Source organism: Sesamum indicum, linkage group LG7 (assembly GCF_000512975.1).
Source record: "Sesamum indicum cultivar Zhongzhi No. 13 linkage group LG7, S_indicum_v1.0, whole genome shotgun sequence".
In the NCBI taxonomy this organism is placed as follows: domain Eukaryota; kingdom Viridiplantae; phylum Streptophyta; class Magnoliopsida; order Lamiales; family Pedaliaceae; genus Sesamum; species Sesamum indicum.
The window spans coordinates 5,582,070-5,598,739 of NC_026151.1; the positions used below are offsets into that span (position 1 = coordinate 5,582,070).

General features: G+C 30.0%; 1 protein-coding gene across 6 annotated transcripts in view; it reads left to right on the forward strand.

Annotated features, from left to right (window-relative positions):
• Positions 13,105-16,670, forward strand: part of LOC105166361 (AP2/ERF and B3 domain-containing transcription factor At1g50680) — a 10,780-nt gene continuing 7,214 nt past the window's right edge. The window contains exons 1-3 of one of the 6 annotated variants that reach the window (XM_020695245.1): positions 13,105-14,412; positions 14,746-14,963; positions 15,056-15,130. The gene's annotated coding sequence lies outside the window, so the exon portion shown is untranslated. The other 5 variants (XM_020695244.1, XM_020695242.1, XM_020695243.1 and 2 more) reach the window with 5 other exon arrangements.

Sequence of the window (16,670 nt, forward strand, 5' to 3'; positions counted from 1 at the left end):
AATCGTCGCTCTCTGTTAAATATAACTAATGGCGTTAATTTTTTGATAAGATGAGCGATATGTCCTTACATATTATATATTATTCTTTATTTTAGTGACTGTTGAATCCTATTGATTAGATGGGAGCCACCAAATCTAATGAATTAATCTTAACCATGGTATCTTAATTAAATTTATTAAAAAAATTAAGAATTTTAAATTTATTAATTTTAAATATATATAATAAAAAATAAAATTATATTTTAAAAAATAAATTATATAAAATTAACTCCCCCACCCTCCACCCCCTCGCTACCCTCTCCACAACCCCCCTTGCCCCCCGCCCTCCCCAACCCCCTGTCGCCCTTCCCTCGCCATTCTCCCCACCCCACACCGTCCTTCCCTCGCTCCCCACCTCCACCCCCCACAAAAGAAGATGACACCAACGTGGTTGCTCCCGAATTTGGGCAACCGCAATCTGCATTGGGTGACTCACAGTTTGGACACAAAGAATTATTTGATTTGCAATGAGTTACAATTACAATTCAATCGGGGTAATATGGATTTTTATTTAATTTTTTTAACGATATTAATAAATTTCGTAAATTTTGACTAATGAATGAATTTATGCATACGAAGAAAACAAACATCAAGGGTAATTTATCAAACTACAATAAAATTTTTTATAATTATACCAAATTTTAAGAAATTATATATGTTTTAACATATACTGTAGAAGTGATGATGTAAGGTGACAAGTTAGAGGTGAGAAGTTAGCCATTCAGTCCATGTAAGGGGCAGTCAAAGAAGTGTGCGATGTTTGGGTGTCATAATAAGAACTTAATGCAGTTCGAGGGCAATATATATAATAGTGCAGCAGAGCATGGCAATGTAATACATAGGACCACTCCTACTTCCATTAATAATGTAGCTGCGCAACTACGTACATAATTTATACACTCTACTAATATATAGCTCTCTCTCTCTCCGTCTCTCTCTCTCTCCCTCTCTCTCTCATCATTCTCCTATCAAGCCTAAATACTCAACGTGTTTTATTTTTTTAATTAATGCCATATTTACTTTCAAACTATGTATAATTAGGGTGCATTAATTGGAAGATTAAATTATTCAAAAAACCTTAATGATTTTGGTGTCGTCAAACTTAATTGAGAATTAATTACTGTTGTTATTGATTAAAGATGTTTAATTTAAAAGTTGAGATACTTTATATTAAAATTTAATGACCTAAATATTGAAAAGAAAAAGTAATATATATATAGGTATGTATTTGTGGGAAAAGATTATTAAATTAATACAATACCTTTGTTTTGAATATTATGAACCCAATTTTCCTCTAAAAAAAGGATATAAATTTAATTACAAACAATTCTTTTGAAAACATTGATAGAAATTAAATGTTGGTAATTACCATCTTTTAAGTGAAATTACACTTCTAGGCTTCTGAGATATATTATTTGACTAAAAAAAGATAAAGGTATTTTTGTACATCTACGTAATGCATAATATTAGTTTTTTTACTCCCACTTAATTAATAGTATATATACGTATATACATATGTCGAAAAAGAAAATCAGAATATATAATTTGTTAGGCCAAATTAGTATAGGAGAAAAAAAGAAACAAAATGATAGCGTCAAACAATATTATCAAGGTAATAAGAAAGGAAAAATAGTATTTTACGTCCCATAACCTATGTTGATTCAAAAGCTTCTGTCATTCTCGTCCCAAATGAACTCTCATCAATTTCCTGATGGAATTAGCACATGCATTATGTGCTTCGACTAGACAAAAAATAATATTATTGTCTATATTTTAATTGTTATGGATTAAAAATTATGATAAATAATTATTATTAACTATGATTAAATAAAAGTAATGCAAAACTTACCGCATACTTCATGACAAAAGTATTTGTCGCTCTTAGCCATGGAAAATGTTTACCTATCCTTGTAAAAACCACCACCAATAAACGTTGCGTGGCCGTAAATAACTATTACTATATATGAAAATATCAAGGTTTTGGATTGAGAAAGCTCGGGGAAGGTTTTTCTAACTTTTTCAGAGCATAATTGCATTTTTAGTTATGTAATTATAGTTATTTTACACTTCAATTCTTTAATTTATTAGGAATGTAAAATGGTTCTTTACATTTTTTTTATTTTATATGTAAGGGCAAATTTGGCCAGAATTTATGACGTCACTCTTTGGTCAAATTTGTCCTAAATTTGAGAAATTAAAAGAGATGAAGAATGAGTTTATAAGCCTAACAAATTACAGAAACAAAATGTCAAAAATATATAAATACAAAACTAAAATACAATTAAATCAACTTTTCAAGGACAAGTCATGACAAGGTTCACACATTCATTCTTGCAAATTGATCTTTACGGGCAATCTTTTTCTTTTTTTTTTATTTTATTTTATTTGCTTTTCTTGAAAAAAGCAATCCATTTTTATAAATTATTCATAAATAAATAATCACTAAATATTAATTTAGAACAATCAATAGTTCTAAATCAACATAGAAAAAGAGCTACCGTGAGAATAGGCTGAAACAAATACGTCTTAAAAATTACAATAAATTAATACTTTTTTTATCATTATTAAATTAAATTAATGTGAAAATTTAAATTTTGATCATAATTAAATTGTGTAATTATAATTAATTAGTATTTATTATAATTTTTAATTATAATAATTAATTATAATAAAAATCATATTTTTTTTCTAATGAATTTTAAAGTTTCGACAATGTCGGTCGAAGCGTGGAAGACGATATATATTACTCACTCATTTTCCAAATAATTCAATAAATGTCTTCCAATTTTATAAAACAGTAATTTAGAATTTAAACCCATAATTATTATATTAGTTTTAATCTTTTTAATAATATTTTTTTTCTTGTGGTTTTTGTGCTTTCCTCTTTCTTAGTAAACAATCTCAATTATGCCTTAATTTCCTCTTTCTTGATGATTTGGTTATAATTTTTGTGGTGCTTTCCTCTTTCTTACAAAAACCTTAGCACTAGAATCCTTAGCATGGGGATAGGACTACAAGTAATAGGTTTAGCTTCAATTAATTTTTTTTTTTTTTTTCAATCTTATATATATGTTTAACTTGTACTTTCTCGAATTAAATAGACTGTAGGGTAGCTCTATTTATAATTTTCTTTATTGATTGGTAAATTACAATGAATTTTCTTAAAAATTAATATAATTATCCTTATTGTTTGAAAAATTATTAATACTTTCTTAATATTTACAGACGTCCAACAATAAGTTGAATTATTTATTAGCCTCCGTAAGATTTTTACCTATTTTTTGTGTAAGCTGGCCAAAATATTTGTCCTGTGGATTAAGAATTATAATTTTACTAATTTAATAAAATCTTTTGAACTTTTTATATAGACTTAGTGAACAAATTTTTTGTAAATTTTTTTCCCAAACTTTTCGTCTTGCTTGTTTGACTTCTAAACAAAATTTTAATTTATTTTAATAGGGAAAGTGAAAAAATGACCATTTCAGGCCTTTATATTCAAGAATTATATAATTTTTATTAAATATAAAAGATATTTATAATTATGTCCGATTTTAAAGCAACTCATTGCAATTCCTCTCTCTATATATCTTTTTTATGTTTGAACAATTCAGTTCCTTTTTTTGTGATAATTAAATATTTTTTCTTGGTTGAATTATAAATTATCAACTGACTTTGATTAAGCCTTATTTTTGGGGGGGAGTGTGTGATTGTTTAGCCAAAAATCACATGACAGATTGTGGGCCTGGTTTGACCCATTTTACTACTGATCACCAGCTAGCTAAGAATCCCATGACCACTGCCATCTTGGACAAAACGTGACGACCTTAATTAGTGTACCAATTAGGACCACTAATTAAAAAAAGAACAATTCTAACACAAAACATGTTGTCTTTTATTCATATTAAGTTGATGTAAGAGTTATTTTTAATGGCAATATTGCAATTTTTCTCCTGTATGTATAAGGGGTTGGTAAATTTGGTTCTTTAATTTTCGCGGTGGCAATTTCAGTCCTATATCTTTTAAATTTTTGCGATTTTGGTTCTTCAGCCCATTTTATGACCATTTGGTCCTTCTAGCGAAAAATTAACCATATTCCACTACATGCTCCAAGTTAAGCCCAACATGCTTTCAAGATAAATTAAGCACTCATAAATTTATACCTTGTTCTGATCGCCTTGTTCTCGGGTATTCCAAGTTTTCAATTTTACAGACTTCCTCCAACTACACTACCACGGCAGATGGTTCATAAGCACTTGACTCCTTCAACAACAAACAACATAACCCTATTTCATTTCCTACCTTAGAGCGTAAAAGACACTCCAATGTTGGGATTTAATAGAATTTTGGACAAACAAGTTGACCAGAAGCCTTACTTTTATTGAAGAAATATATGAAACATTACATGGATATTATATCCTCCAGGAGACAACTATTTAGCCTCTCATATGATAGAGGTCTTGACTTGTTGGAGAAACCCCCATAAACTAAGAAATTTGAAATTACAAAGACTCGGAATTTGAAATATTATGCTTTGAAAAGTTGGAGAAGTCTTTCTTATGATCTCCATCTGCTTCATTGCTCCTTTATTTATAGTCGTCCGCAAACTTCAAACACGGACTTCAAACTTATTTTGATGACGTCGCTACGTTCGTCATCTTCTTGTCTTTTCTTGATGTTCCCATTGCATTCGTCATTACCGCATCCCTTCCAGCTGTTCGTCATGATGCCTTGTCGGCCATGTGATTGCTAGTTAGCTTTCTTGCTTTGCTAACTATTGGTTTTTGTAGTCTTTTGCCAACAATTTCCTTCTTGAATTTTCACATTCTGTGGTTTTTACTTTGCTTTGTAAAAATTCCTTATTTTACCCTTGTTTTGATTTGGTTCGGATTTCTTCTGTGTAATCCAAATTTTTGTTCTGAACAGGGGCTTCTTTTGTTTCTCACAGCAAGAGCACACATGGTTATGTTATTGCCCAACATGCAGCATGTTGCACATTTCATCCTCGTAGTTTATTTTTCCAGATTAACATCATTTTCTTCTCAAATAGCTTTCTGTGAACTCAGTGTTTTTTTTCCATCATGGAGTTTAACAAGAACAATCCATTCACTTTGTTTGAAAAAAATTTGAATGGGTTCTTGACTTTGTCCATCTCATGAGACAGACTTATAATTCCCAAGCTCTTTTGGTAAAAATATCGTCTTCACTAATAGCCGATAGCAGAGGAGCTTCTCTTGAGGCATGTTTGATTTTGTTGAAAGCTACCATGTCCAGCCTCTGTAGTCTTTAGAGCTACTTATACGAATTTTATGTCCACAATATCTCCTCTCTTTAAGTGAGGGTTATTTTGCCATGAATCAAAAACTGCCCAACTAATCCACTCCGAAAATTTTGAAATTTCTAAAAAATTGGGTGACATAGTATGAACTGAAGCTAGACTCCAAAATCAAACCATTCTCTGACATCATCTGGTTTAGACCCCTCTAACATCCAGACCGTGTTATATTTTTTGAATTTTTTCGATGATGATCTTGCCTGAATTTACTCCTTTGCGAGAAATTAATTTTTCCCACATTCGATGATAATCCTGCCAAGCAAAAGAAAATATCAGTTCGTTAATATTAACCTTATAAGTGTCTGTCATCGGCCTAAGGCTAATCTCCTCCTCTTTTACCGCAGATGTGTTGGATTGACTTGAATCATCAGGAGCTTTGCAATTCCTATGACCCAATTAATGCCATTTCACCAGAGTTTGGTGATGGTCTCGTGCAATCGGTACTTGAATCCGACGCTACAAGTCTAGAGCCATGCACTCTAAGGCATATTTAGGGTCATGCTCCCTCAACTCGTAAGTCATCCCTGAAGGTGATGCCTTCCAAATTGGTTCTCATAGATCGTTCCATAGTGAGGTGGATGCTAAGAAGGAACTCCTCATTGCGACCTGGATAGTATCTAGCTCAGCTCTTTGAATTTGTCCGCCAACTTGGACATACATTGCTAGCTGTTCGAACTTCTTGTCAAGCTCCTCAAGATTTTCTCTAAAGTGTCTGAGCCTCAACAAATGCATTTTTAGTCTCGCAACTTATGTCATTTATTTTTTTCATTCTTTAACTTTTTAAGGTAGCATTTCAGTTTTGCATCTTTATAATTTTTGTAATTTCAGTTCCTGTTTTCATCGGAGTTCACCTCCATCGAAGTGAAGGTGAACTTCGGCAAAGAAAAGATTGAGATTGCAAAAATTAAAAAGTTGCAGGACCGAAATGTTTCTTCAAAAAATTAAAGGACAAAAATGTCAAATGATCTAAGTTATGAAACCGAAAATGCATTTAAATATTAATCATACAACAAATATAATGTATAATTAAAAAGGATAACAAATTACTGAAAATAATATCATATTCACTATTATGTGATTCATTCGATTCCACAATCGAAATGATTAGAATTTTCCCACATAATTATGTAATTATGCAAACTGCATGACAAGAAATGTGAGGCGATTGACAAGGGTATTTAGTGTCGCAAAGTTTGACTTTGAAGTGTCCAAGATTTGATTGAGTAGTATAGGAGTTTATGTTAGGACATTCTAGATAGCATCATGCACTGTGGAAAGGGACAATGGGGATGCATGGTAGGGTGATTAATGATGGATAATTAGGTAGTTGGCTGATTAATGAAGCTTGGTTATAATAGTGCACTACACGACCCCACAACTTTTTCTAACTAATTCATTGAAAATTAATTGAATCTTTTCATCAACAATATGTTTAATTGATTTGATTTTATTAATTTGCATGCAGCTTCTGTAGCAATTTATTTGAAATAATTTTATTCGGGTACTACACAAAAAAGGGTGATAAATATTAGTGATTAAAAGTTAAATTATTACTGATTGCAAATATTAAGTAATAAGAATTTTCATTTTGTCGTTATAATAATTTCACAATCTTAGCATTGCTACCCGCAATAATTAATTAATACAAAAAAATTATACTAAAAGTTGTCACTGTAGTCAATTAATATAACTTGTGTAATAGCAATACAGTGACAAAAAAATATATAAAATTGCGTTAAATTTGGGGTTAAGAGCAATTTACCTCAATTTAAAATGAACACAAGACAACCTTAATTGGAAACGAACCACATTTTGAAACTAAAAGTATGTTTGATTTGGATGAAAAATGAGAGTATAAAAAAAGTCAAAGAAAAAATGATATAAGAGATAGTTTGGTGTGTAGTTATGGGGAAGAGTTGGAGGAAAGTAAAACTCGACGTATATAAAACCCTTTTTGGAGTTTAATTTTATTTTCATCCAAAAAGTAAAAGTATAAGACCGAAAAAAATAAAAAATATATATATTTTATTTTATTTACTTTATTGTCCATATATATATAATTTTTCTCCAATTCTTTTCTCCTTTCCATCGACAATACCGTACATAATCGTTAGAGAAAATATAATAAAATTATTGAAAAACTATTAAATTGAAGGTGACAATGAATATTTTTATTAATAAAAAATATTTTTATTATAACATTTTAAAGTTCTTTATATATAAAATTATATTAGTATAATATTAATGAATAGAAGGGTTATTCAGTAAAATTGCAAAAAATAGTCTTTTCTTCATAATCTGTTTTCCTCGTACTAAACAAGTGAAAGTATTTTAGATTTACCCTTCTTCCAATCATATCAAATAACTTGAAGAAAAGATATTATTCTTTTCTCTCTACTTCTCAATTTCACTTTTTTTTTTTTCTCTTATTTGAACCAAACGAAACTTAAAAAAAAAAAAAAGGGAAATTCACCTCCTAATTTTTTATAAAAGATACTCGTTACCTCACTCCCACACTACGTCAACAAAATTTTCCTTGTATATTATCACCAAGTTTACTTCTAATTCTAAATTCAACAGTTCTTTTTTAATAAAATAAAATTGAATTTATAACGAAATTCTTACTTTTAGTCCTGTAACTTTTAAAAAGTAGCACTTTTGATCTCCAGAACATGTTTTCTTTACATATTTTAACGGAAAATTCCTATGTTCTTAACACGTGACAATTAGAATCTTTACACTTTTAGTCTAATATGTTACAGGATTTTCACCTTTGGTCCTATAACTTTCAAAAAGTAGTACTTTTGGTCTTAAATACTTAATGACCACGTGGCCTTTTCTGTTAAACATATAATGGGAAGGTATCGTGCGACCAAACCAACTATATTTTTCAAGTTACAGGACTATACGTTAGAATGCCATAATCAACAGGATCAAAAGTAAAAAGAACCTAAATTAAAGGATGAAAAATATAATTTCCCCTATATAAGTCGAACAGTCTTGTTGTAATTTGTGTTGTTATATTTGTAAATGTGGCAAAAATAAGCATTATATAGGCAAAAAATCAAATATAAAAAAATCAAGAAGACGAAGGGGAAGAAGAAGACAAAAGGGTTGCTGGCACGAGGGAAGAAGAAGACGAAGGGGACGCCAGTAGGAGGAAGAAGAGGACAGAGGAGGGCAGCGAAAGGAAGAAGGGTGGCGATGGGGAGGCAGCAAGAGGAAGAAGGTAGGGGTGGGCGGGGGCAAGAAAGGAGACAAAGGGAGCGTCGATGGGAAAAGGAGGAGAAGAAGGCAACAATGAAGTCGAAGATGATGAAGGGTCTATTTGGTAATTTTGCCACTTATTAGATTTTATTATTTGGATTGAATAGATTAACCCACCTCTAATTATTCTATAATTAGTAGACGGGGCTAACCTTTAAATTCCAGACCCTTATGAAGACAAAAATTAAAAAAACAAAATTAACTTATAAAATGCAATATAAAAAAATAGTAATAAATAAGACTAAATTAAAAAAAATAATAATATAAGAAACCAAAAATACAATTATTCCAAATTCAGCCCTAATTGACAAAATCATGGCCCATTTTTCAACCAACCGACCAAGAATCAAGTAAAGAGGAAATGAGAAGGACCACCCTTAAGACAAGAAATGGTTAAAGCAAGATAGATAAGATTTCTTGATTTGTTTAGTTTGGAGTTTTTTGGTCTCGAGAAACGCATGATAGACGAATGATATGATTAATCCTAGACACACACACACACACTCTCTCTCTCTCTCTATATATATATGTATATATGGTCCTTTATTCAGTGGAACAACTTCCAACCACTCAACATCTAACTGCCAAAATTCATTATTCTCCAGGCACTAATTGTCAGCCGAAATTTTATTGAGGTATTAATATAAAATAATTTTGGTTTTTAATAGTTTAGATTTTTAAATTACGTAGCCCTTTAATTGTATTAGAGTTGGGTTAAATAATTTTTTTTAACTTTGAAGGTTTTGTATAATTAAAGTCCCATTTAATTCATGTGATTCGACATTATAAGTTTACATATGATGCATATTTACACGTTTGGTCGGCGTTATTAGAGCTCGGGCCCGATCTTATTTATAATGATTTATGGGATAATAGATTTCATCTCTTAGATGGGATTTACAATCCCACTACATATATATTAAAAATGTCTTTCCTCGTTTGCCCTACCACTCTCCATACTCTCTCTCTCTCTCTCTCTTCCCGTATTCACTTCTCTCCCCTCTTCCTCCTTTTTTTTTTTTTCATTTATTTCGTTTTTCCACGAACAATACGGGGCTCGACTCAAACAATCCTAAGAGTTCTTTCAATTTTAAATGATTAAAAAATTATATTTTAAATTATAATAATTAGATAATAAAATATAATAAAAAATATTACTTTATTTATTTTTTGGACTTTTCAAAAGTATTTTAGTTTTGATTGATTGCCAAATTGAATAATGTGTATTTAGAACTTCCGTTTTTTTATGAATGTAGAACAAAATTAAAATATTGATCAACAAATAATTTTAGGGATAAATACACTTTGCACCCCTAAACTATGTATAAAGAGCATTAACACCCTTGAACTATAAAATATAACAAACAGCTCCGCTCCTCATGATATACACTAATTTATTTATTATGAAAATGCCCTTATTATTTATACCCCTGAAATATATGTGTTGTAATTATTTTTCTAAATATAATCTAGTTACTATAAATATTTTATTTAAAAAAATACTACCCAAAATTTATTACTTTTAGGCTGAATATAGAATCTGTATAAACTCTATAAATTTACAAATTCTTATATTAATTTACATAAATTTTGCTTATGGTGTTATGTATTGTGTTATATATCAATATAAATTTAGAATATTACATTGAATATATATTTATACTGTAATATATACAATTTATAATATACTGATACAATATTCTATATTTTTTTAAGTAATGATATGATATATTTTTATTATGTGGACATGTAATTGAATAAAAATTTATAAGTTATATAACATACTTTTTCTATAATATTATATGCATTATGTATTGACACATATTTACATGCATGTACTTTTTAACATAATTTATATACTTTGTAAAATATATTTGCATATATTAAGCTTGTAAACTTTTTTGTGTTTCATAATTTTAAAAAAAATAAAAATTATAAATATGATTTCTAAAATAAAATATGACTAAAATTTTAAATTACTAAAAATAGTTTGGAGAGATCTTTTAATAAAACATATTTTATGAAGTAAAATAAAATATATAGGGGTAAGTGAGAAGGGCGTTTTTGTATTTATCAGTGCTTTATTACCTTTCATACTTTAGGTGTATAACCGAGACAAAATGTGTATTTCAGGAGTGCAAAGTGTATTAATTTTATTTAAAAATTTTATTTCAATAAATAATTTAGAGATTATTATTATTATTATTATTATTGTAATCATTTATAAGCTACAATATAAGAACAAGAATAACTTAGACAAAAATACCCTTAATAGGCTTTTTACATTTAATCATATTTTATAATCACTTCAACCAAATATTATATTATATTATCAAATGAGATATCACACATATAACGTATACCTCAAACCGAATAAAACATAATGGATGGTGGGATTAATTAATTATCATTCGATTTTTCATCTTACGCCTAATCTTATCATATGAACCAGACGAGCCCTTAGTATTCTTCTTACCATTGTTTCAAAAATTGCAAATGCCTACCTCAAATAAAAAATAATTTTATTGCTCCTAAGAATGAGATGGACAGAACTATTTTACTCGTGTTGATTATTTTTTTTAAAAAAATCTAATCTTTGAGATGGACAGAACTATTTTACTCTTGTTGATTATTTTTTTTAAAAAAATCTTTTGAATCAATATAAAAGAATTTGGAAGTGTTTTTTGAAATTATTTTTAGAGAAGTGATTTTTGGAATTTTTTTTTTTAAAGTTATAGCAAAATCAAAGGTGGGTACTATTTCTGAAAAAAATGAAAAGCAAATAAAAGCTAAAATGAATAGTGTTTGGAAAAAAACCGCTTCTAAAATAAATTTGATTGATTAAAGACCATTTTGTACTATATTTACTTATATTTGTACTTATTGTTTGTCAATAATATTTATTTTAAAAAAAATATGAATTTTATTTCGATTAGTATACATTTCATATTTTATTTTTTTAAAAATATTAATAGAAAAACTTAATATTTTATTTAATAATGTTACCACTAAGTATAATTGTTGATTTATCAATAATAAATAATATAATTAGATAATATAGCAAATAAAATATAAAAATTATAAAATATTAAATATGTGAAAGTGTACATTTGATTATTGTTAAATTATTTGAAAACTGCAATATCAACTTTAAATATGCACTTGTAAAAATAAATTTAAAATAATAAAATTGATTTAAAATTATTATAATAAGGGTAAAATACTAAAAAAAATAAAATTGAGTTTATTTACGAAAAAATCAAAGTAGGTAATTAAAAGCTAGCATCCCCAGGAGATGCTTCTAGTTTTTGACCTAAAAATGATTTTTTTAGCAGTTTTAGAATTAGATACTAATATCCAAAATACCTCAAAAGTATTTTTTTGAAGCAAAAAAAAACATGAACAACATGTTGGTTGATTCACCACAAAAATTGGATAAACACCTAATGAACATACTGAAATAGACTTACTATTAGATAGGTGTTAAAATTAAAAATATTTGTAATTTTCAAATAATGAGAAAGCAGGTAATCCCGATTAATATTAAATGATTTTGATTTCTAACGGTTTAATATTTTAGATTAAGTAGGCGTTAGCAAATCATTTAATCACTGTATTTTTATCTTTTTAATTCATTTTAATTTGTTTTATTTCATATATTTTATTTTATATGAAAATTATATTCTTCTAAATATTAATCAAAAGAAGTAATATTTTCATTTTATATAAAGTATCCCGTTAAATATATGAAGTAATTACCTAAATTTTGAAACTTATATATATATATATATATATATTGATAATTACACTCTCCTCCCCTAATATTTGATGTAATTATATGTAAATTTTTTGTAAGTTAGATATTATATTTCACACTTCTGAGATTTGCTTCTATCTAACAAATAAGTTCATCAGTTAATCAAAATTTACTAAATTTATTGATGTTAATAGAAAAATTAAATGAAAATTGATTTACCCTCCATTAGTCATTCTGTTTTTTTGTTAATATTAGCAAATTCAGTAAATTTTGAATATGAATATTATAAATAAATAATAAGGATGACCAATCTAACATTTTTTAATATTTGATAACTTTAATAAATTACAAAACTCAACTTAGAATGCAAATGCATAAAGTGTGAAATCCATTAATTTAATTTAAAGTATAAAAAAAAGTAGGTGATTTTTGTAGGCTTAGTGATTATGAACCCAAGAAAGCAGGAGAAGGAAGAAGAATAGTTGAACAGTAATCCCAAAAGTTTATAGTCCTTTAATCAAACTTCTGTCTCAGAGTCATCACTTATCAGGACAAGTCCTTCTTCACACACAACACACACACACACGTCCTCTTCACCCACCAAAACTCTCACAATCTGACGGCCCAGAAATAGTTTCCATCAGTCACATCTGCCCCCCAGTAGCCGTATAAGCCAATCTAACATCTACTGTGGCTCCACGTACCACAACCTCTCCCAACCAACCAATCTATTTTCTACAGACCAACCTCTGTCTCTCTCTCTCTCTCTCTTCGTATTCCCTGGAAAAGGAAAACCCCACCACTTTGTTTGCGCGTTAGTCGCACATATCATCATATCATACTCTTCGAGCAAATGAATGAAGCAAATGAATGATGCCCTTCCCTCGCACTGTTTTTGCTTTCTTTCAAGTCGGCATATACATATATATATGTATTGAACCCATTATTTGGAAAATGGCAATGGTTTCTTGAGATGAATTCATGAGGAAACATGGAAGTGTTACTCAAATAGAGATATATGCAAGAATGCTTTCTTGAGTATCATAATTCTGTTAGTTGGCCACTGGCGATTCATCTCTCTTTCACACACACACACAACACATACTGTTAATTATCAAACCCTAATGGGGTTTGTTTGTGGAGCTGGTGTGGTTCTGAACCAAAGGGTTTCTGGGGTCTCAGAGACTTCTTTACTAAAATGGGTTCGTCTTTGGTTAATAGATCTGACCATTTCTGATGTAGATTGTTAGTTTTAGTTTTATTTCTTACAAAAAAAAAAATTGAACTTTTTCTTCTGTCTATCAAGAAAATTATATGGGCTTTAGAGATCAGAAATACGGGCAAGATAGAGGTAGAGGGAGAGAGCATCAGAGTGACAGAAGAGAGTGAGCACACGCAGGCAATTGTATAAAGAGTATACCTTTGTATATACGTGTGCTCATTTCTCTCTCTGTCACCTTCGCTCACTTCTATCTCTATCTAACCCCCCCTTTCTGGTTATTTACACTGCACTGCACTGCACTTTCTTTATGTGGAAAAAAAGCTGAAAAAGGTAAAGTTGGATGATAGGCCAGAGGCTCAAATTCCGAAAAGATGAGCAAGAATTCAGCAAAGGATGAGAGAAATAAGCAAATATCAAAGAGAGACATGAGATGTCTGAGTATCCACTTTGGATTTGATTCAGCTTATTAGCCAATCAAGCTCATCCACACTGCCACTGACCATGACTATTCCACTGTTCATCACTTACACAGACACACACCAAAAGAAGGCATAAAGCACATGAACAAGATAAGAATCACCCAGACCAATGTTAATCTCTTTCGAATGAGTTTTTGAACCCATTTTTCCTCTGTTCTTGGCATGTCATTTGATGTGATTTTTTGTAATAATTTTACCTTATTTGGCAAGGAAAAAGAATGGCAGTGATAGTGTTATTTATTGGGAAGGAGCTCGTATTCTGAAGCGTCATAGCTTTTGATGCTGCTGTCGGTGAGGATAAAGTGGGTTTGGGAAGGTACGCCTGGTTACTGTTCTGATTTAACGGAAAAACACTTGTGTTTTTTTTAGGCCTTGTTCTAAATAGAATATATCAGGTAAAGACGACTGCCTTTCCCTTTATCACGCCATTCTTTTCCTTTCTGCAACCAAAAATTGCAGTAATTTGCTCAAATTGTCCTCTATTTCAACTTCATCATGTTTCTGTCTGTAATTCAAGATCTTGGCCCTTATTATTTATTCTGATTTTCCAGATTTATTTGTTTCTTTTTTAAGGTGAGAAAGAAGCCGATTTTGTAATCACTGTTAGTTATATTTTATGTGACATTTTTACTTGGCTAAACGCTTGCAGTTTTAGTTTCAGTCTTTCTATTCCATTGAGTGCAAGGAAATAATCGTCTTATGGACACAAATATGGCTGTGGATGCAACTCAAATATGGCAAGATTTTCGTTTCCTTCACTGGGCAGATATGCGAGGGATCATGCCTGTGAATATCAAAGGAAAATTCCATTGTAAAGGTTTGGCATACTGCTATCAATCTTTCAACACTCTCCTGCTGATTTTCTGTGTAATTCTGCAAAAATCCCTTTAATTTTTCTCTATCAATTCTTTCTTCAATTTGTGTAAGCAAGCGCCTGACTGAGATTATTTCTTGGACAGCATTTGTCACTCGTATTAGTTTTGGGGACAACACGTAGCATTAACTCCTTAATTTCCTGAAACTTAATCCCACAGGTACACTTTTTCATCTCATTTTGTCATATACTCACTGTGACTAAACGTTATTTAGAGTATGTTCTTGAAATTTTCTATCCATAAGTGTGTGTTTTCTTTATAAATTCTGGATCTTTGGATGTGTAGTGCTGATACTGTAGTTGTATATATGTGTTTTGCTAGATTTGGAACTTGAATTTCCTTGTTTTTATTAGGAACTAGCCGAAGTAAAAAGTGTTTATTGTGTATGGTTTCACACACCTGTTCTTAGGAGCAAAGAACTAAGAGATCCGCCCCTTGAAAAAAATCTATTAATTACTCAAGGTTGCCAAGATGACAGTTGGACAGCTTAGCTGCCTAATGCTTCTGAAATATGTGCCTTCAGTTAAGATTTTGGGTTGACAATTTTCCTGTGCTTGTATGTCCCCTAGATAGATAATGTTATGAGTTCAATTAATCCATGTACAGATCAATTCAAGAGCCTAACCTTATTTGATTGCCATTGAGGAATATCAAACCCCACGATTCAACTCTTTCTGTCTTGGTTTGCTCACTTTTGCCCAAGACAGTATTGGTTTTCATCTGAGGATGCTCCGTGAACAGTAGCAATTTTCAGGAAGTATGATATATTTTTATGAATTGTGAGTTACTTTGTTAGCAATTAATAAGATACTAGGTTAACCTCTTATTGTTTTTCTTCGAACTTATGACTGATCATTAGAACTTGAGAGACTAAGACTATATCTTGTGAAATTGAGTTTCCTTTATGTATATACTCATCACAAGTTTGAACCAGTTATATGAAATGATTTATTCTTGCACTCATGCCCGATGACTTTTTAGGTTAATAATATAGTTTTAAGTACTCAAATTTGTCCCTTTTTTTTTTTAATTTTTATCTAAAGTTGGTGTTGTTTCAAATGGGGGCTATGATATTGTGAAAGAGGGAATGTGATTTTCGTTTTCTCGTAAAATAGGGAGAGATAGTGTGGAGTAAGACAATAATTGAGTCATGAGGCTTTTGATTCCCACCTCATGTTCTCTACTAGTTTTATTTTCTCTACTATTTAGGGACATGGACAGTAAAGAGTATCGGTTCAATCAGTGCATTTTCAAGAACATGCTAATAAATTATATGCACTTTCTCAAATTTTCTGTCTTTAATGCAATTATTTCAAGAATTGGAGAAATATGATATGAGATTGGATATTTGTATACAAGTATGCAATTGAAATTGTAAAATCATTGCCGTCGCAGTATGGTTTATGAATCGTGAAAAATTGGCACTCTTGAGCTTGTGTGTGCATTTAGGGACTTGTCTTTTTTTAATTTTTACCGGAATATGTCATATATATAGTGCATAATGATTATCTTCAAACTGTTTAAAAGACATTACTGAATCATTCAATCATTTCTATGGACCACAAATGCTTTCCATAAATGTTGGAATAGGAGTGCTTTTGATACAAGTCCTTTGGAGAAAACTGATACTTCTCTTTTCTCCCATTTTTAAGCTCATTTTTCAATTGGATGTCGTTTTGCTTCTATATTCTGTCATAAT